We start from the raw sequence: 22,028 nt of genomic DNA on the forward strand, positions 1-22,028 counted from the left end.
GGAAGATGTTTTTAAGTCATTCTGATATGAAGAGGTGATATCAGCAAGTGTGCCGTCAAAGCAATGTAGGAAAAATGTATTACAAAATCCAGCAGTTAATGAAAATACTTACTTTCCTGTATTTTGCGATGTTTGTGGTATTTGTCAGATTTATTTATTTTTTATATTTTTATCATGCCAGCAGTACCTATTTATTATTGTTCATGAATGGTCAAAAGACTTACAAGGCTCCTTACTATTAGTATAACCACACATACGAAATATCACTTGGTGACATGGAGTGAAAAGGACAGTTTCATATATATTAAAAAAATACATACACATGTTCTCTCAAAGGCTCACCACTCACCGCTCCAGAAGCAGGAAGCATCAAGCTGCAGGAGTTCCAGTATACATGACAAGTTGAAACATCTCAAGCGGAAAAACTGCACTTCAATTGCAAAAATAAAGTTTCTTCAAACATTTTGATCTGAGCTCAAGCAAAGCAAATAATGAACACCAATGAGTTTTATACTATTTAACACACTTTAAAACAGAAAAGGACCAACAGATGCAAAAGTCCTGAAAATGTAGAGGTTATTTATAGGAATGAACAATGCATTTCATCCAAAAAAAAAGTCTACAGCAGACGTGTTTCATCCTGGCTCTCAAATATTTGAGAATCATAATTTACTATATTCAAACAGCAAGTTAAGCCAGAACAAAATGATAAACAGAAAACTCATGACTTCAAACAAGGCATTATTGTCCTTGGTTTCCTTAGTTTCACCAGTGCAAGAGCATCATTCACCTGAAAGATCATGAGTCACAATTAAGAGCACTGGTACAGAACGGCTTCCTTTTTTCTTTAAAAAGTGCCACATCTCATTTAAACAACAACAACACACAATGCTAATGAAAGACCGTTTGTCTCCATCTCTTGTCAATGAGGAAAGGCCAGAGTGATTTTTTTTTTTTTTTTTTTTTGCGGTACGCGGTACGCGGGCCTCTCACCGCTGCGGCCTCTCCCGCCGCGGAGCACAGGCTCTGGACGCGCAGGCTCAGCGGCCGTGGCTCACGGGCCCAGCCGCTCCGCGGCACGTAGGATCCTCCCAGACCGCGGCACGAACCCGTGTCCCCTGCATTGGCAGGCGGACTCCCAACCACTGCGCCACCGGGGAAGCCCCAGAGTGATTCTTTGATTCCAATTCGAAATGGTGTTCACTGGCCAATGCCTAAGGCCTCCAATTTGGAGGAGTCAGGCTGAGCGTTTCTCAGACGTCGTTGTGCTCCTAAGACAGGACTGTCAGTTTTCAGTCTCAAGTGGCTGCTGGGGAGCTTGAAGGCGTGTGCAGTTGCACGTGCCATTTCATACTTAGTCATCTGTTCATTGCCGGACCAGTGAAAGGTTCCGTTAACTGATGGATCCAGCATCCTCTTCTGTGATAACTGACGCACACAGTGCCACATCTTTGACGTGTGTGGGGAACCGCTGCTGCCGGTGGTCGCTGTTCGCAGACTTGTTGCTGAACTGCACTTTATCAAACATAACGGTCACGGCACTTTCCTCAAGCTTTTTGACTTCTCCGTACAGGACAGGAATTCTCAGAACAGCAGCTCCTAGGTTGTTCTCCAGGATGGCCCTTTCTCCTCTAGTTTCGTTCTGCCATAAAGATTCAGGGGACTTGGTACGTCTTCCTCTCTCTAAGGTGGGCTTGTTCCAGCAAAAACATCATCGGAGCTAATGTAGATTAGAAATGCTCCGACCGCAGCTGCGTTCTTCACCGAGTTCCCAGAAGCATCGACGTCAGGTTGCGAAGCAGCATCCGGCTGATTTTCGACAACATCTGGCCTCTCTCTGCTGCACAATGCACTAGGACACGGGGCTGAAAGTCATAAGTGATGTGATGAACTGCTTCAGACTCCAAGAGATTAAGCTGCTCAGATTTTGGTTTTGCTCTTCTAAAACCACAGCCGACGGCATGCCGATTATTCTGCTGAAATTCTGCTAAATTATTAGCTCTGCCAAGAAGCCTGGTGGCACCAATAATCGGAACCCGCCAGTTGGGGCTGCTAACTTCCTCCTCCACCAAAGGGCAGTTCACGGGGACAAGGTGGTTACAGAGCTCCGTCTCCCGCCCGCCGTGCCCGCCGTGTTGGCGTCGCCGCAGACTCGTTTTCACTCCAGCGCCCTCGGCTCTCCTCCCCTAGGTCCGGGCCGGCCGATCTGTCAGACTTTTAAAATTTATAGTTTGCTGGGCTCTTGTGTCTCTTCAGAGTATGTATGTTTATAGCTAGCTTTGTATAGGCCATTTCGTATCCCTCCTCTAGCAGAAGGTAATCCCAGATGTTACGGGCTGCTAAGCGAGGCCCTGCCCTAGTCAGTAGGCTAGGAGTCTAGCCAACGGAAAACAGTGGAGACGGAAAAACAGTTTAAGTCTGTTATCAAGGAGCGTTGGTCACTGAAAATATGTAGGCATCTGAAATTTGAGCAGATTCTGTAGATCAAATGAGAAATATTGAAAGTTTCTTCATGAAACTCGAATCCTGAGAACCTCTGGTGGGAGAGTCCGCAGTGCCGTTGGCACCCGTCTTCTCCCCGTTCTCACAAGCCTTCACGCAGCGGGCATGCGGCCTGCTGGCTACCCGTCCAGAGGGACACATCTGGTCGTCTCCCGGGCATCACGCCTGCTCCAGGGGTTTCAGCGTCACAGAGGCACTCGGCAGTCTGCTGCCGTCAGCTGCTTGTTGTGTACCCTCTGGTTCAATGGCAAGCTTCCTGGTTGCAGACAACAGTCTCAGTCTATCCCTAACTTAGACAGAAATGCAGTTTCTTGGAGAGATACAGGATGGAGAATCAGGCGTCAAACCAGCCAGGAGCCTAGGAAGATGGGTAAAGAAACAGCCTGGTGGTACCGCAGCAGGATTTTTATTTTTTAATTTTATTTTTTCCGTAACGTCATATGGAAAAACCCGAACAAACTTCTTGGCCAACCCTATACGTCTTGGATGCTCAGTTGTTCGAGCACCAGTGGAGAAAAAACTATCCCTTCTCCACCGAACTGCCTTTACTCCTTCATCAGAAATCAGACTGTATTAAATTTGACCTTTATAAAGACCCCTCCCTGAAAGTTTCTCAGCCAGCAAGACTGTTTAGTACATGCCAGAGAAATGTAAGGAATGATAGATGTATTCTCATTTGTTTTTACTTGCCTCTTAAAACGATTTGCATTGGCAACTGTTACTAATAACCACCATTCATAGTAATAGGCAAAAACAGCTGAAGACAACCTTTGCAGTTGGTGGAGCGCTCTCCCAGGAGGATGGGCGTTCACCAGGCAGGAACTTTGTTTCAGTCACCGCCTTCCCTTTAGGTCAGTGACAGATGCTCCCAACAGCTCAGGGGGAATTACTTATTCCTCTTTTAGCGGTAAGACTGTGTAAGTTGTAGAGGTGGGACCTCAGCATTTTCTGACAGGATGAGCAGGGCTTCTATCCACCAGCAGAACCAGGACGTAGTTCAGAGAGCGAGTTGTGGAGTCTGAGGAGTGGGGCTGCTCGCTGCAGACACATCGGGTACTGATTTGCATTGAAGTTTTGGTTGAAATCTGTACAGTGGCCTAGACCTGATTCTGATGGTGGCGAGGGCCGGAGTGGACATACCTTGGTAATTTTTCCACGCCCATGGTTATTTGTGTTGTCCTGAAAGTCGAGCTGGGGTTTCCTGGGTAGGGACTGATTATCCCTAAGAGCGATAACCAGATTTGTTTCCTTTGCTCTAGTGTTTGCCCTTCTGTGGTGAGGTGGTGAGGGCCAGATTGCTGTCACCTTGCCCCTGTCGGGGGTCTGTACTGTAGGTGAGAAACCCGGAAATAAGAATCTGCAGGCTTATAGGTACACTGTTCCCCTCTCCTCCTGAGAGAGGGAAAGCAACTTGATTCTCCCAGTATAAGTAAATCCTCCTCAGGGAGAAAGGGGGCAGGCTCCTGGGTTCTTACTCTTTGGAATGTAATTCAATGTCTCCAGGAGGAGAGATTGCTGGAATATCTCCATGGCTCCAGGGCTTCAAACCCTTTTGAAATGTAAGCACAGATCGTGAGAAAGGTGAATCTCTATTCAGTGAAGACCTGCCCTTTGTCCAAGGTCCCAGTAAAATTTGTTCCGTAAGCCCTAACCATGTAGAAATATAGAAATATTTTCTCTGCAGCCTACAGTCCCACGCCCAGTTGCTGGTTGTAACTCACCAAAGAACAAGCTGGAATAGCTGCGACAAACTTCGGGGCCAGAAAATGGTCAGGGTGTGCATTGCAGGCCGGAACATGCCGTAATGCAGCTCCTCTCGCTTTCCAGTAATTTGAACAGCTTTACTGAGATATGTACACACCATGCAGTTCACCCCTGTCAAGTGTACAGTTCAACAGTTTTTAGTCTATTCACAGAGTTGTGCCACCGTCACCACAGTCAGTTTTAAAATATTTTCATCACCACCAAAAAGAACCGCATACCCATTGGCAGTCATTCTCCCTTGTCCCCACCCCTCCGACCTTCCCCCAAGACAACCACTTCCTGACTCTCGAGAGTTGCCTCTTTTATAAATAGAGTTATACAATATGTTATAGTATGTGTTCCTTCGTGACTGCCTGCTTTCACTCAGCATAATGTTTTCAGGGTTCATCCGTGTCGCGGCATCTATCGCTACTTTATTTCTTTTCATTGCCGAGTAATACTCTATGGATATGCCATATTTGATATGTCAGTTCGTAAGCGGATGGACATTTGAGTTGTCTCCACTTTTTGCTGTTATGAATACTACTACTAAGAATATTCGCACCATATTCACATACAAGTTTCTGGGAGAACGTTTTCTCTTGAGTACATACCTAGAAGTGGAATTTCTGAGTCGTACAATAACCCCACGTTTAGTATTTCGAGGAACTGCTGAACTGCATTCCCCAGCAGCTGCATCATTTTACATCCCTGCCAGAAGTCTGTGAAGCTTCCAGTTTCCCCACATGCTCACCAACACTCATTTGTGTGTGTGTGATGAAGGTGGATATGATTTTATTTTATTTTTGAAGTTTTGAATTTTATTTATTTTTTATACAGCAGGTTCTCATTAGTTATCCATTTTATACATATGAGTGTATACATGTCAATCCCAAGCTCCCAATTCATCCCACCACCACCACCTCCCCGCCACTTTCCCCTCTTGGTGTCCATACGTTTGTTTTCTACATCTGTGTCTCTATTTCTGCCCTGCAGACCAGTTCATCTGTACCATTTTTCTAGGTTCCACATACATGTGTTAATATACGATATTTGTTTTTCTCTTTCTGACTTAACTTCACTCTGTATGACAGTCTCTAGATCCATCCACGTCTCTACAATGACCCAATTTCGTTCCTTTTTATGGCTGAGTAATATTCCGTTGTATATATGTGTCACATCTTCTTTATCCATTTGTCTGTCGATGGGCATTTAGGTTGCTTCCATGTCCTGGCTATTGTAAATAGAGCTGCAATGAACATTTTGGTACATGACTCTTTTTGAATTATGGTTTTCTCAGGGTATCTGCCCAGTAGTGGGATTGCTGGGTCATATGGTAGTTCTATTTGTAGTTTTTTAAGGAAACTCCTTACTGTTCTCCATAGTGGCTGTACCAATTCACATTCCCACCAGCAGTGCAAGGGGTTTCCCTTTTCTCCACACCCTCTCCAGCATTTGTTGTTTGTAGATTTTCTGATGATGCCCATTCTAACGGGTGTGAGGTGATACCTCACTGTAGTTTTGATTTGCATTTCTCTAATCATTAGAGAAAAAGAACTGGAAACCAAACAGGAAAAAGAACTGGTCAATTTTTGCCCAGTAGGATATATACTTTAGGTGGAATTAGCAAACAAACATAATGAGGAACGAATGCTCATTGGAAATTGGAAGTGGTCTGTTTGAAAGAAGGAATCCTGGGCTGTAGTCAAACTAACTGGGTTCTGGACCTCTCAGCTCGGCCCCTCCTGTGGACTTTGCCTCTCACGAGTCAGCTGAGGGTGCTGGACCCTTGGTTCCGTGTTTTCACACAGGGCTGTAGGAGCCCAGGCCTCTCAGGGTGCCTCAGGGGCCGAGGAGGGGGAATGGAAAGCCACTTATCTGCCCATGACATATAATCAAGTTCTCATATTTGCAAAGAAGAATTTCCCTTTAACAGCTGCCCTGGGGGAAGCTGCTGGGCTGCGTGCCTCTGTTGCTGCGTCAGCATGCTGCCCAGAAGGTGTAACCGCCGCGGAAGAAAGCAAGTTTTGTAAAGAAAGCAGACGGGACTTCTCCGCGAGCAGCCAGCATATTCTAAGAAGACAGGGTGTGCGCACTGTTGTCCAGTGAGTCTTGCTCAACGTTACTGAGAGGAATTACTAAAATTAGTGTATTAAAAGCAACCCTCCCCCGCAAAAAAACCACCCACCCCCCAAAAAAACCACCCACCTAAAACTGTGTCATGTTCAGGTATTAAATAACATCATCCGTCGTGATACGCCTAGTAGTAGGAGCGAGTCAAACTAGGTCATTTACCCAGTATGCGCTCTGAAGTCTTAGCACTAGAGAAGGAGGTGCAGTTGATCTGCAGCTATTTCCATTTCTTTGAAAAAGAAAAGAATAATTACCACGGGCTTCTGCAGACATTTGGCAATGGGTCTCCTAAGAAAGAGCAGAGGACCTTTAAAAGTTTTTACTGAGAAAACAGAAGACTCTAAAAACTTGGCCATAGAGTGTTTAAACACTCTGTAAGTTTATAACGCTGTAAGGCTATAAAATGGCCAACTTTATAAGAACAAAGAAATAAATATTGGTTGATTCATTATGGTCAAGTAAGGATGGAGAGGGAGAGCACAGGAGACAGACAAGGGAGAAAGTGAAAAAGAGAAATGGGTCGGGAGGAGGGGGGCGGGAGGAGGGGGCAGGAAAGCGCAAGGGCTGGACCCCAGGAAGGAGAGTGACCACGGGGGGCGGGGTGGTGGGGGGGGGGTGGGGATCGATGATTCCTGCAGGGAAGGAATGTGAAGCTGTCTTTGTCTTCCTCTTAGGAGACTGGGCCATCAGCTGATACAGTAGTGACCCACCATACACAGTTGTCTTATCACTTCTATCAGTGATTGACTTTTCGGGATCAATTAGCCGCAGAAACTTCCTGGGAAGAAATATTCTCAACCTGCTGTGGTGTGGACAAAATCATCTACTAAATTACTTGCTTCAAGATATAAAATCCAGCAGATTTTCCCTTGTCCAGTTCTGAGGTTGCTAGAATCCGAAAGGCAGGGAGGGAGGTATATATATATATCAGGCTATTTTTATAGGTGATGTCTACTCCTTAAGTAATTCTCAAAAAACGAGTTGATAAAAAACTCCAGGATTCTCTGAGGTCTATCTCTGCATGTTGAAAAAGGAGTGAGATCTGTAGTGCTGTGAAATATTTTAAATATCTCCCAATATTTAAAGCCTGTCTGTGAGATTGAATACAGGGCCAGAGAGGCAAACTCTCCAAAAATACACATTTTTTTCATAGCGACTAACTCGTCGTGTGGGCTTTAAGAAGCATTAGAAATATAGGCCACCTTAGAATGCATGCCTGAATAGGAAACTTTGCAGAAGATAATCTTGCTATTTCTCTCCAGAGTAGCTGAATTTTCCACTGTGGTTTGGCCTCTGTGGTTTTAGAAATAATTTATATGCTAAGTGCGTGTTCTGTTACATAATAGCAACCGTACTGTAGGTATCCTTGTCCATCAGCCTTTATTCACCATACTTGTATGCGGTAAAGCCCTGCTTAGTAAGATGACTCATAGGTGGAGTGCTCTCGTTAATTAAATTTTACCTTTAAATAAAAGATTTGGAAACTTTAACATAAAAAATGTTTAAAATGCAAATCCATTAATTAATAATCGTAATGTTCAGACTAAGACGTCAAAGTAGCTACTATAATAATGCTTCTTTTTTTTTTTCAGGTAAAACTAATTTTAATAATAGATTTTCTCAAACACAACAGATCCAACATACAAAAACATATTTATATAACCCAATATACTTCATCATGCAAAAAGTATAAAAATATTAATAGGCTATTTTACATAATTTAAGTTTAGTTTTAAGTTTAGTTTTAGTTAGTTTAGTTAGTTTAGTTTAGTTAACATTACTTGATTCGTAGTTAAAAGTAACCATGATAGAAATCAGGTTTGGTTCTCCAGTTTTTGAAAGTTTGTTCCCCAGCTGAGTGCCTTGTGTCCAGAAAGAAGGGGAGAATAGAATTAGTGGGAAAACTGGCCATCAGTTAAATTGCCTTTTTCTGTCCAAAATAAAACTTCATCAGTTTATTAAAAAAACAGTTAAAAAAAAAAAAAAACCAGTTAAATTTCTGATTTCTCCTTAAGAGTACCCGATTTGAGTACTCCCCTTAAAAGTACTCTGATTTCAGTCAGATCGGAGAGGGAGACAAGGCAGCTCTGCTCTGGCGTGGGCCTGGCCGTGGGATGGAAAGACGAAGCAGACGAGCTTTCTTCGGCTCCCTTTACAGCGTTTCTCCTCCCTGGTGTGTCCCGTGGCCTTATTCCTCATGATGCAGCTGGCCAGGCGCCGGATCTTTCTAGCAACCTCCAGAAAAACTTGGCTTTCTTGTAATCCACTTCTGAAACACCTTGTACCATCACGTGTGGGGAGAGCATGGGACACATAAAGGACAGATTTTGGACTGAAATCTAATTCTGATATGCAGTACATGTATTAGGGCCAAGTTATTTAATCTCCCTCCAAGCCTCAGTTTGTGCATCTGTAAAACGGAGATAGCACCTCATTGGCATAAAGGTTGTGAATACTAAGCAAGGAAGCAGCACCCAGCACACAGTGGGTTCTCAATTCATCGTCTCCCCCTCACCTCTGTTTTCGAAGACTTATTATTCCTAAGCAATATGTGTGGATTTTAACAAAGATCTGTGGGGCCACCAGTATAAAGTCAGCATCTCCAGATGGTATGTCTTCTGTACGTAGGGTGAGGGTATAGAGATAAGTCAGTATGTTGTAAGTACTCCATTTACTAAGAACATAACGGAGTCCTGGGGTCCGATCCTGGTTTCATTACTTCCTGGCCATGTGACTGTGGGCACGTTTCCTCTCTGCTCTCAGCTGTAATGTTTCCTCCTCGTAGGTGTGTGGAGGAAACAGCAGATTACCCATGCAAAGTGCTTATTAGCACACTGCTGGGTGCAGAGGTAGGGACCCAGGCATGGCACCCAGAATTGAGTGCAGCTTTTCTAATACCCTCTAGGAGGTGGAGCCCACTCTCTTCAAAGGGCCAGAAAGGACTAAAATAACCCTGCTTTAGAGCCACTGAAGTACGCCTCTTGAAGAAGTGTTCTAAGAAGTTAAGAAAATTTTAGATCATTTCTCTTTAGGGAGATCTTAGTTTACCTTTTGAGTTTTCCAAACTTGTCACTTAAGATAAACCAACCAGGTCACTCAGGGTAGGCTAGATTCTGCTACGGTGGCAGCCTCATGTCTCGCCCAGATCCGTGTCCCTCCCAGGCCTGGCCCACACTGCCATCACTTGGGGAGGCAAGCTGACAGGGCTCCCCCGTTTGGAGCACCACGAGAGGAGAGAGGACGTGGCTACTTAAGGGGCTTGCCTGAAAGTGCGAGGGATCTCCTCCAGTCTCGTTCACGAAGGAAACCAACTAGGTGGGGAGCTGGAATCTGCCCTGTGCATGTGTACGGACATGTATACAGAAGCAGGGCATTTGAGCACACCAATTCCACCTCGCCCGTGGAAGGACTCTGCATTTCTGGCAGCGCTGCACTGGGGGATGGCAGGGTACGTGGTCCTCTTTGATTCCCAGAGGAAAATTCCAAACAAGACCCACCATTTCACGGCTGAATTTACAGTGATTTTTAGGAATAGCTTTTTCGAGGAACTAATGATCGGATAAAGATGGATTTGGGACCTAGAGACTTGGAGCCTGGAACTGTGATTTTATCTAAAGTGAAAAGCTGAATATCATTGCTCCTAATAGAAATTAAGTGTTCAATAATTTTTGCCACTGAGAGGCTGAGAACAGAACCTCTAAGGAAAAGACAACGGGTTCATGTGGACCATATTCCCACTTCAAGTGTCAACAGGAACTTTTTTTTTGGTGACAACTTTCATGCCAACAGATCTGTTGTTGAATAAGACCCCACGAGTTCTGTGTTACGTTGGGAACTGGTCTTTCTTAAGATGTGTGCCCAGTGTACACATCTTCAAGTAAGTGGTAATTTTAGAAGATCTCACTGATAGCAGCAGATGTCTGGTTGGCTTTAGCATAAACTGTGTCCACTGATTGAGATGTCACTTAATATAGAAGGACACACAGCAGAAACACTCGGGGATTGTGAGTAATGGAGTGACAAGGGTACATCCTTCTGCTGGGAGGGTCGATTCCAGGGGTTAGGGGAAGGATTAGAGCTGTGCAGACAAACTGAAATTGACAAACAATAGGCTTGTATTTTGTCCCATTTGTAGAGTGTATTAATGTGGAAAAGTGAGTAAATAATGAACACGGGGGGCAGCAACATACCTAAAAATGCTTAGTGCCTGGCTCAGACTGGGTGCTTGACAGTTGCTTTGATGGAACTCCATCAGCGCTCTTGCTGTGTGTTAGCTCTGTCCTGGAAACCTGGGGAAGTCCCGGTTGCTACAGCGAGGCCCTTCACAAAAGCCTCAGTTTCAGGTCCTCAAGTTGAGACATCCTTTTAGTCAACTTGCAGAGTTTCTAGTTACACATTCTTGCCCCTCCCAGGGTTTATTTAGTGGTGGGAGAGCTGGGAGGGCTGCAGACCTTCCAAGAGCGCTCGGTGGATCCTGGATCAGCGCCCGGTCTGTGTTCTGGAAACTTGCTGCCCAGTGAGTGGTCCCTGCACTGTATCAGCACTGTGTCTCCCAGGGCTTGTTAGAAATGCAGACTCTCGGGCCCACCCCAGGGCTGTGGTCCCAGTGTCCGTGCGTTCACGAGATTTCAGGGGATTTATGTGCTCCTTAAATTTGAGAAGCACGAGACTGTCAGAATTAGAAATGATGGTTTTCTGGGTTCTCATCTAAGAACGGGCTGTTGCACAGCTAATCAAAGAAGGCTGCTTCACAAGGCCTGAATTTTAAACTTCTGGTAGGAGGAGACATGTCTTCTGTTTTCTTCCACACTTTGATCTCTAATGACCACACTCGGGACTCCTCATGGAACAGAGAGATGACACACAGCTCAGCCCGTAACAGATGACCGGAGGACAACCACGTGAGAACGTTCTTGCCTCTGCTGCTTAGACGGGTCCATGGGCCCCGTCCTCTCCGGCCACCCTGGCTCTGTCTTGACCGCATATCAGCACTTGCAGCACTCTAAGTCAGCCAGCCGAGGACAGCGTACCCTCCTGAAGCAGCACGCGTAAGAGGGGCTTCCATCTTAGGACGCGGCCAGTCCTTTAACTATCTGCTTGTGGGCTGTCCTTGTTTTGTGTTGTTCCTTTCATCTTATGCATTAATCTAGTTTTTTAACTGAAGTGTAGTTGTAATATTATATGTTACAGGTGTACAGTATAACGATTCACAGTGTTTAAAGGTTATTTACTCCATTTATAAAATACTGACTGTATTCCCCATGGTGTACAATACACCCTCGTAGCTTATTTTATACATAACAGTTTGTACCTCTTACTCCCCTCCCCCTATTTTGCCCCTCCGCCCTTCCCTCTCCCCACTGGTGAGCATTAGTTTGTTCTCTATATTGGTGAGTCTGCTTTTTTTTTGTTATATTCACAAGTTTGTTGTATTTTTTAGATTCCACATGTAAGTGATATCATACAATATTTGTCTTTCTCTGACTTACTTCATTTAGCATAATACCCTCCAAGTCCATCCATGTTCCTGCAACTGGCAGGATTTCAATCTTTTTTATGGCTGAGTAGTATTCCATTGTGTATATGGACCGCACCTCCTTTCTTTGATTCATAGCTTTCATTGCTGCTGCTCGTGTATCTGGCCCTGCTCCGGAGAGCTAGCCCCTGGTTTCACCTTCTGCCCGTCCTGGGTTGCAGCCTCTGGTCACCCTCGCCAGGTGACTCCAGGTGCCTCCCAACCCCGCTAAGCTTTGACCCTGGTGCATCGTCTCCTCAGCCTGCTCAGGGCCCTTCTGGATTCTACCGAGACCCCAGGAGGCGGGCAATTGGACACACGTTAAAACGTGAGCTTCTTCCGTGAAGGGGCTGAATTTGTTTGTTGCAGCCCCTGGAATCACTCAGGTGTTTAGTATTAAATGCCGGATGTTGGACGTCCACCTCCTTTTACGACGAAGGAAGCCTCAGGAGAGATTTGTTCCCATCCTAACAACAAGGCGACTCCAGGTCATCTGTCAAATCACAGCATTTCTTAAGCCCTTCAGAGAGCTTCAGGTGCAGGACAGCTATGTGGGCCGAATTCCGAAGAGAGGGAGAGCCCCGTAGAAGAGAGATGGGATGCATGAAGGATCCCAGGCTCGGCACAGGAAGGAGGGAGAGCTGGCTGTCTGAACCGTGGCAGAGAGAGCAGCTGATCGCAAAGGATCCTTAAAGGCCAGAGATGGGCTGGAAGATCAGGTTCAAACAGCGGGGCCTGGGACACAGGGACGTTCATACTTGCTTGCAGGCTCTTTTCTTCAGCCTCTCCAGGTGATCACAGGAGTGCTCGGGGCAGGGCCCTGGAGAGAGTCCACTCAGTGGCACAGTTTCCCACGAGGACTTCAGGGTTCTGGGAAACAGACATAAAACTCTGTCCTTTTCCCATTACCCTTTTCTGCCAGGAAGCAAAAGCCTTGAGCTACTGAGAGAAGAGCTGTTAAATCTCTTGTCCAAGGACAGACAATGATCTGCTGCTGCTAGGGGTGGGACAGGAAACTTTCTCCTCCCCAAGACCAACCACAAATACAGGCAGAGTGGAGCTTCCATGGGAAGGAGGGGCAGGAATGCTTTGAAAACCTTATGTCAGTGGTTCCCAGCCATTTTGGCACCAGGGATCAGTTTCGTGGAAGACAAGTTTTTCCACAGAGTGGGGGTGGGGGGTGCTTTGGGGATGATTCAAGCGCATTGTTTATTATGCACTTTATTTCTATTATTATCACATTGTCATATGTAATGAAATAATTATAGAATTCACCAGAATGCAGAATCAGCGGGAGCCCTGAGCTTGTTTTCACTTGCCACTCACTGATAAGATTTGATGTGAGTCTGCAAGCAATTGATTTATGATGGCCTCTGTGCAGTCAGACTCGCTGCTAATGATAATCTGTATTTGCAGCCGCTCCCCAGCGCTAGCATCAGCGTCTCAGCTTCACCCCAGGTCATCAGGCGTTAGATTCTCATAAGGAGCACGCAGCCTAGATCTCTCGCGTGCGCAGTTCACAGTACGAGTTGTGCCCCTGTGAGAATCTAATGCCACTGATCTGACAGGAGGCGGAGCTCAGGCGGTAACGCGAGCAATGGCGAGCGGCCGTAAATACGGATGAAGCTTCGCTCGCTCACCCGCCACTCACCTCCTGCTGTGCGACCTGGTTCCTAACAGGCCACGGACCGGTACCAGTTGGTGGCCCCGGGGTTGGGGACCCCTGCCTTATGTCAACGCCCAGATTCGTAGGGCTTACCTAAGGCTCAGGACAACAGAAAATCCCTCCTCCTACCACCAGGAGCTGAGCACGAATCATAAACAGTAGCCGTCTATTTCTGCAGGAGGGGCAGGGGCAGGAGACAGAACCTCGGTCTGGCACAGGGACCCAGGAATGGCTGAGGGGGGGGGGATGGAGCAGGGACACTGAGAGAAACCCACCAGCACGTTACCCACTGTAAGGGAAGGCAGCCTGTAGTGCACTGGAAGTAATGATTAAAGACCCAAAAATCTCAAATCCAGCCCGACTCCTGACTAGATAGACAACCTCTTCACCCCTGGAACCACACATACAATGATCTGTTATGAGCATAAAAACTACTTACTTTGGTCTCTACTGTTTCTTTATGCATGGTTTTCAGCAGTCAATCCAAAGTTGATACTTTAACAAGCAAAGCAAAACCAAACCAAGCAAATCATTGCCAACAGATAAAGCAACCAACAGAGCCAGAACTAGCGATGACCCAGATGTCGGAAGTCTAAGATAGGGACTTTAAAATAACCAGGATAGGGAATTCCCTGGTTAGCCTGGGAGTTAGGACTCAGCTGTCACTGCCGTGGGCCCAGATTCGATCCCTTGTCAGGGAACTAAGATCCCACAAGCTGCACAGGGCAGCCAATAAATAAATAAAAATAAAATAACCAAGATAAATATGTTAAGTTATCTAGAGAAAAAGATATATAGTATGCATGAACAGATGGGAAATTTCAACAGAGAGACAGAAACTATGAGAGACAAATAGGAATGCTACAAATGAAAAAGAAATGATATAAAACAAAGAATTCTTTCGGCAGGCTTACCAGCAGACTAGTCTCAGCTGAGGAAAGGTGAATGAACTTGCAGATAGGTCCACAGAAATTGTAAAAAGTGATACATGAAAAGAAGAAAAGACTGAAGAAAAAAACTATAACAGGGCCAGCAAGAGCTCTGGGACAATATCAAATAATCTAACACATTCAGTTGGAGCCCCCGCATAATAAATAAAAGGGAAAGAATAGAGCAGAAGAAACATTTAAAGAGATAGTGGCTAAGAATTTTCGAAAAATAGTGCAAGATAACAAACTCCAGATCCATGACGTTCAGAGAACCCTGACAGTAGAAATACAAAAATAAATAAGTAGACTCCTAAACCCAAAAAGCACAAAAACCTGCCTAAACATATCATAACTAAACTGTTAAAAACCAAAGACATGGAGAAAATATGGAATGCATCCGGGGGTGGGGATGGGGGTGGGGAACATTACAAAAAGAAGAAAAACAATTACAATAGATTTCTTGGTCAGATGTTCAGCACACTAGAAGGTAATAGTGTGGTGGCACCTTTAAAGTACCCAAAGGAAAAAACAATCTATTAATCCAGTCAAAATATTTTTCAAAACTGAAGGCAAAAATTAAACTTTTTCAGACAAACAAGCTGAGATAACTATGTGAACAGACCTGTGCTGCAAGAGATGTTGCAGGAAGTTCTTCAGGCTGTAGAAAAGTACACCAGATGGAAATTTGGATCTACACAGAGAGATGGAGAGCACCAGAAACAATAACAGTAAATATTTAAAGTGTTTTTTCTTACAGCTTTTTAAAAGATTGTTGACTAAAGCAAAAATAGTAAATGGGGTTTATAACATATGTAGAAGTAAAGTATATGAAAATAGTTGCACAGATGACGGGAGGGGGAGGAGTTGTAAGTATAAGGTAAATGCAAACTACTAAGATACGATACTTTGAAATTTTCAAAACAAAATATGTAGGCTTAAAGTAGTCATTTCAGATCAGTTGCTGGTATCAATGAACATTGTTGTACATGGAAAAGTATAATGTACGAGGGTCAATCTGAGACTTAAAATTGGAAGGAAACCAAAAAAAAATACTTGTTATCATTTAGTTCAGTGGTTCTTCAGTTCAGCCAACATCAGAATCATGTGGAAGAATTGGTTTAAAAATGGAACCTTCTGGGCCCGGTGCTGCGGATCTCCCCGAGGCAAGGCCTCCTGTTTCACATGGACCCTCCTAACGTGTGTCCTCCTGTAGCGCGTGGTGGCAACCCTCAGGGGAACAGGTGCTGCGTCCTTGGTTATGGAGCCGAGTCAGGGTAGGCCAGACTCAGGGGCAAACGGACGTTCTAGCTGCTGAGAGACTACAGCCTGGGCTAACGTCCAGAGAACCCCCTCCTTCTAACAAGGAGTCGTATCTTGCAGTGGTCAGCGTGGAGAAATCAGCATCCCTGGGAACAACTGGGTGTCCTTGATGAATCTAGGAACCTGGGGACCATGGAAATTGCGGGCCAAGTGTGGTCGACCACAGCAGCCTCTTGGTGTGGGCCTCTGTGTGGTTCAGAATGCAAGGCTCTGGGCCATGGCAAGATCCCACTGCCCTCTTTCCTCCAGACAGAGGTCACAGATCAGCAGTATCTCTTCAGGGACCCAGGTTGGCTCTGGGTCATGTGTGCAGCATGTTCCTTGGGGCCAGGGTTGCGCAGACAAGGTTGCCATGAGTTCCTGAATCCACCATGGCTTTGGTCTGGAGGTGAAGATGAGAGCAGAAGTAGCCCTCGGTGTTGGGCCAGATCACCAAGAATAGGGATCAGCCGATGAGTGGAGAAGTGAGGTTGGCGGGCAAGCAAGAGCTGCATCCAGGCTGGGCTCTTGGAACGCGCTGCGTGGGCAGGACGGAGTGGGCGACTCCTTCACTGGAGGACCTCAGATGGGAGCGGGAACTGGATTTGTCCCCCTCCTTCCACGGAATAGCAGGTGAAGGATATTCTTTTTTCCTCTTCAGAAGGGGAAGTTTTTAGGCTCTGCTAAATAATCAAATGAATGGAAACTGGCGTCCCCTTAACTAGCCTTGATTTCCGCCAGGTGGTAGGAAAAGGAGCGGCCACCCCACCTCTCGTGGCTGTTTTGTTTCTTTTCTTGTTCCTCCATACCTACTTCCTCCACTTTGGGGGTTCCTCTGTAAAGCACTGGCTGACACAGTGGTTGTATCTGCAAACCTCATACCTGAATGAGTAATTTTCCTATTAACCTTTTTTTTAAAGGGCTATTTATTTATTTAATTTTTGGCTGCGATGGGTCTTCATTGCTGTGCCTGGGCTTTCTCTAGTTGTGACGAGCAGGGGCTTCTCTTGTTGCGGAGCACGGGCTCTAGGCGTGCGGGCTTCAGTAGTTGTGGCACGCAGGCTCAGTAGTTGTGGTTCGCAGGCTCTAGAGCGCAGGCTCAGTAGTTGTGACACACGGGCTTAGTTGCTCTGCGGCATGTGGAAATTTCCCAGACCAGGGTTCGAACCCACATCCCCTGCATTGGCAGGTGGATTCTTAACCACTGCGCCACCAGGGAAGCCCTCCTATTAACCTTCTAAAGAGATGGTTCCCAAACGGCATTATCAGCTTCGGGTCTGGAGCTGCAGTTTAGCTGCTCAGTGGAAGTCTTTCACAGTCTTCTGACAAGCTGGACCGACATAAATTAGATCTACGTCATTCATCTCTTACGATGACTTAGGCATCACCTGTCTGTTCCTCCCCCTCTCAGGTCTTCACTTTGTCACATCCGCTACCTGTCAAATGCTTCCCTAGGAGGTGGCTATGTCCCCATACGTCACACACGAGGAAGCAGAGACTCAGAGCGATGAAGTAACTTACACAGACCTCCCAGTTAATAAGCAACAGAGCCAAGCTTCAGATGCTGATCTAATTCCAAGGTCTGTTGAGCTGTATTACACCCTAGTCCAGTCAGGACCTCTGTCTTGGTACGTCTACCCCAGTCACATCCCACTCCAGTCACGTCCTGCAGTGTCCTACTGGTTATTTACTTTCATGTCCTAGGCTTGTAATCTTTGTTTAACCAAGGGGGCATTTTAAGTTTAAAAGGAAGTCCAAAAGTAATGTAGCCCAGTGTGGGATTCCATCTGTTTCCCCGAGATGCGTTTGTCCAATGGCCAATCTTCGTGTATTCCGTCAAACTAAGGAGCTTCATCTGATGAGACGGTCGTAGCATCTCTGTGGCCTCTGGTAAGGTGGCAGGCGAGGGGTCGAGAGGGAGGACAAGCTGGAAGGGAAGTTGCTTGGCCCCACTGAGCTTTGAGCACATGTCGCACAGGAAGGCCACCTACTTTTATTTCTCTTCACCTTAAAACCTCTTCCCCTTTCGAGATGACAAATCACAAAATCGGCCTGTTCCAGATTGTGGCGAGCTCCCCCACCTACGACCTGATCAGGTCTCAAGATTGCTGCAAAAACGAGATAAGATTTTTTTGTTTTTTTAGCACTTTTGAGATAAGCTTTTGAAAAACCCACACTCTTTAATTTTTGCGTGCCGATCATACTTCAGTCGTCTATTCACTCAGCAAACCTTTCTGGAGCCCCTGCCGGTGGTGAGGCCCTGTTCCAGGTGACTGGGCATCTGCAGGAGTCAGCAGCCTCCTTCTCTCTGGGGCATGTGCACACTAGAGGCTGCAGACAAAGGAACGACCGGTGGGACAGTGAAGCAGAATGGGCCTGGAGCCGATCGACTGCCCACCAGTGGGCAGGGAGGGAGGAGACTTGGAGCAGACACCTAAGGCCCCCCGAGGTTGTCTGGGGGATGCGTTCTCGGCAGAGAAATTCCAAGGACGAACGCCCTGAATCAGGGATGTGCTGAGCAGACTCAAGGAAAAGCCCGGATGCCAGGGTCCCGGGCGTTAACAATGGAGGGGGTGGGAGATAAAGCAGGGAGGGCGAGAGCGTGGGGCGGGGGTCCTGTGTTAGGGTGCCCTGTAGGTCATGGTTAGGGTGCAGACGTGTACTGGGGGCACCCTGGAGGATTTCGAACAGAATACAGACATGACTCGAATAACTGTAGAAGTCCCACAGGTCTGTCGCGTGGAGGACAGAGCGCAGAGGGCAGGAGTGGGCGGGGGACCCCTTGGAAGGTGAAAGCACCGGTCCAAGTGGCCGGCAGGGAAGGAGTGAGAAGCTGAGGGATTTGGGATACAGGAGTTGCGTTACCTCCCGAGGAGGCAGCCGAGGGGATTGGCTCATGTGCTTGGTGGGGAGGAAGAGAGAATTGGAGTGCCCCCAAGGCCACAGCCTGTGCCACCGGGGTGGAAGGGGTTCGGTTGCCTGTTGCTGAAATGAGCTTGTGGACAAGCAAGTTTAGGGGAGGAAAACTGAGTTTGGGTTTAGATAGGAGATATTTGAGATTCTTCTCAACGTTCTGAGCAGGGATCCTTATGTCTGGAGTTCCAGAGAGGGGTCCAGACTGTAGACACAGTTTGGGGGTTGTAGTCAGTTGAATAGTGTCTCCCCCAGATTCATGTACACCTGGAACCTCGGAATGTGACCTTATCTGGAAATAGTCTCTGCAGATGTAATTAAGCTAAGGGAGGGGACACAGACGCAGAGAGGAAGGTGGTGTGAAGGTCGGGCAGGGACGGGAGTGATGCGTCTGCAGAGCAAGGAGCCCCACGGGCTGCAGGCCCCTCCCACAGCCAGGAGGGGCCCGGGGGTGGCCTCCCCATCAGACTTTCAGGAGGGACCAGCCCTGACCCTGCACTTCTGGCCTCCGCAACCGTGAGAGGTTACATTCCTATTGTTTTGAGCCAGCAGGTTTGTGGAACTTTGTGAAAACATCCCCAGGAAACCAATACAGGGTCTCAGGGTAGAGACAGTGTTGAAGTGAGGTCCAGGTGAGGTCACAGAGGGCCCAGCCCAGGGCAGCCTGATGTCCAGGGAGAGAAGGTGAGGAGGGCCCAGCAGAGGAGCCTGACGAACCTCTTTTCTTTCATCAATTCCAACGGAATTTAGAACTAGTCATAGTGGAAAACAATAGGGCGAGACTGGCGGCAAGTCTGCAAGTCGCTGTGGCAGAGGCGGGAATGAGGCTGTGCTGAGCTAACGGGCGTCGGATCTCACTCCTACCCCTGGGCCCAGTCCTGGAAATCGGCCTACCTGCATCTTTAGCTGCTTGGGAGGGGTGTCACGTGTTTTAAAAAGTCAACTTCATTGAGATGTAATTTACATACAACAAAAACGCATTCATTTTCAGGATTGTTTCAGTGAGTTTCCACAAATTTATGCCAGTGCAACTACAACCACAACCGGAACAGGAAGTGTCTCCACCACCCTCGAAGGTCCCCTGCGCTCCTCGCCTGTCGGTCTCTGCCCCTCCCGCTCCACGCAGCGCTGACGGCTTTTCTGTCACCGTACGTTAGCTGCTTCCCCCTAGCTTCCGTGTCACGGCCTCACGCAGGGGGCCCTCCTCTGGGGCGCCTGCTGCTCTCCGAGTCTCCCACGGGCGCCCTTGCATCCAGGGTGTCCTGGGCCTGGAGGCGCTGCTGCGTCTCTTCCCAGAGTCCTGCGTTCAGTGACATCAGCTTGGCTGCTCGACGTCGGCCAGAGTGGGGGGAGCATTTGCTCAGCAGGGATCGGCACGCCTACCGGTCACGGCTCTTCCACTCCTGGGGAGCCGGCTGATAAACACGTACGAGTCCACCACCGTCCCGACCGTTCACAGAGTTACTTCCTGATCGCTGTTCCGGCCGCGCTGTCAGGAGACCCGGCATCTACGCTGCTCCCGTTTCCTGGCCCTGCTCACACCTCAATCCCCCAAGGATCCTGAGAGCTTGTCCTCGAGGGCCTGTCCCGCTCCGCTCGCAGAGGCACGGCTGGGGGAGGAGTGGGACCTCTGATGCGTCCCCTCGCTGGAACAGGCGGGGGGCGTTTTCCGTTGTCACGGCTTCCGCGACTGGGAGAAGAGGCATCGTGGCGGGGGGCGAGCGCTCCCCTGCTGTGCTAGGTCTAGAGCGTCGCACAGGCCAGAGGGGTTGTCACGGGAAGCTGGTAGCACCGCCGAGCGTGGGTGCCTTCTGAGCGCGCGCAGCTTGACTTTATTCCCGGTGCGCTCAGCTCCCCGCTGCGGGGGCAGAGGCGCCTCGGACCCATCTTGTGGGGGAGCGTTGGGTCCCGGTCACCAGGCGACGCCTGCTTTCTTCACGGCTTCTTTCCCCAGGAGCTCTGGATGCTCTCCTGGCCAGTGGACTTCAGCTGAGACCTCCCGCATCATCGGAAGTTTTAGTCCTGCTGAACCTAAGCAGGAAAGGTATTTCTCTTCTGCTAGGGGCACCCCGGCCCTGAGGCAGCCCTCATGCAGCTTCCCCCCAGAGCTTCACAGTGTTGCATGCTCGGAGTCCAAGCGCAGCCTAGCGGAGCCAGCGCACAAGGTCTCAAGGCAGCTGGCCGCCACGGCCTGCGCGGCCCACGGTTACGTAACAACTTCTGAGAACCAAGGAGACCTGTTCCAGGCCTTCCTACTGTTTCTGCTGCGGAAGAATGGAGACTGTCCCCCTTGAAGTGACACCTCCTCCAGCATATCCGCTGTTGTCACCTGTGTCTCCACAGCAGCTCCCACCGTGAATTCCTCCAAGGTTCGCGATTATCTTGTATTTGTAAAGAAACAGCAACAATTCAGTGCGATGCTCTTTATCTTGACACAGACCCCTACACCAGCCACAGGAGAACGATGGGTCTCCCAAGACCCCAGGACGCAAGGACGTTCCGTCTGGGGCTGCGGTCAGACAGTCCGGGGACCGTGTGAGCTGCATGGGTCAGTAGCCACAGCCTGTCTCACTTCCAGTTTAAGCTAGTGGTCTCACGTGACCTATGTCACTTGACCATCTGTCCTTTGTCACCCTTCTGTACAACAAAATCTCCTGAACACCTTATAACTCGGGACTGCTTTTGTTTGTTTGTTTGTTTGTTTTTTCGGTACACGGGCCTCTCACCACTGTGGCCTCTCCTGTTGCGCAGCACAGGCTCCGGACGCGCAGGCTCAGCGGCCATGGCTCAGGGGCCCAGCTGCTCCGCGGCATGTGGGATCTTCCCGGACCAGGGCACGAACCCGCGTCCCCTGCATCGGCAGGCGGACTCTCAACCACTGCGCCACCAGGGAAGCCCCTCGGGGCTGCTTTTAACGCCGGTCGTCGGTCTCTGGTTGGAGCACTTTGTGAGTCTGAATGTGTCTGTGAGCACAAAGCACACTCAGGCGCTTCCCCACAAATCAAACAGCCACAACCGTACAACCGCTGCTAGAACTGGGAGCTGAAGACCCCTCAGACGGCAGCTCCAGGGCCCACACAGGGGAGGGATTCCCTTTACGTGGCCTCCAGCTTCAGAACTCACTTGAGGCTGGTGAGTTGTCAGACAGTAAAGATTCTTTTCATCGGTTAGAAAGTTCTCCTTTGGGGGAGCCGGTATCTACTGGAACTTCCCTTATTCTACTTCTGTCTTCGCGTTTAGCACAGTTCCTGACATAGAATTAACCTTCAGAAATTATTAGGGGAACTGAGAACAAGACTGTTCCTTCCACGGGCCTGCTCTTTAATTT

The 22,028-nt window shown here is 48.0% G+C and overlaps 1 protein-coding gene and 1 pseudogene across 3 annotated transcripts in view; one reads left to right on the top strand and one right to left on the bottom strand.

Moving 5' to 3' along the window:
• Positions 1 to 22,028, top strand: part of CEP43 (centrosomal protein 43) — a 64,540-nt gene that overhangs the window by 31,848 nt on the left and 10,664 nt on the right. For both annotated transcript variants that reach the window (XR_013830909.1, XR_013830910.1), the window contains one exon: positions 15,079 to 15,216. The gene's annotated coding sequence lies outside the window, so the exon portion shown is untranslated. The remainder of the gene's footprint in view (positions 1 to 15,078; positions 15,217 to 22,028) is intronic.
• LOC307195511 (methionine adenosyltransferase 2 subunit beta-like) lies at positions 1,180 to 20,208 on the bottom strand (annotated as a pseudogene). The gene is made up of 2 exons: positions 20,131 to 20,208; positions 1,180 to 2,186 (listed from the first exon to the last, which is right to left on the bottom strand). The product of its transcript is annotated as a methionine adenosyltransferase 2 subunit beta-like (transcript).

The sequence above is a fragment of the Stenella coeruleoalba genome, assembly GCF_951394435.1.
Source record: "Stenella coeruleoalba genome assembly, chromosome: 12".
NCBI lineage: Eukaryota > Metazoa > Chordata > Mammalia > Artiodactyla > Delphinidae > Stenella > Stenella coeruleoalba.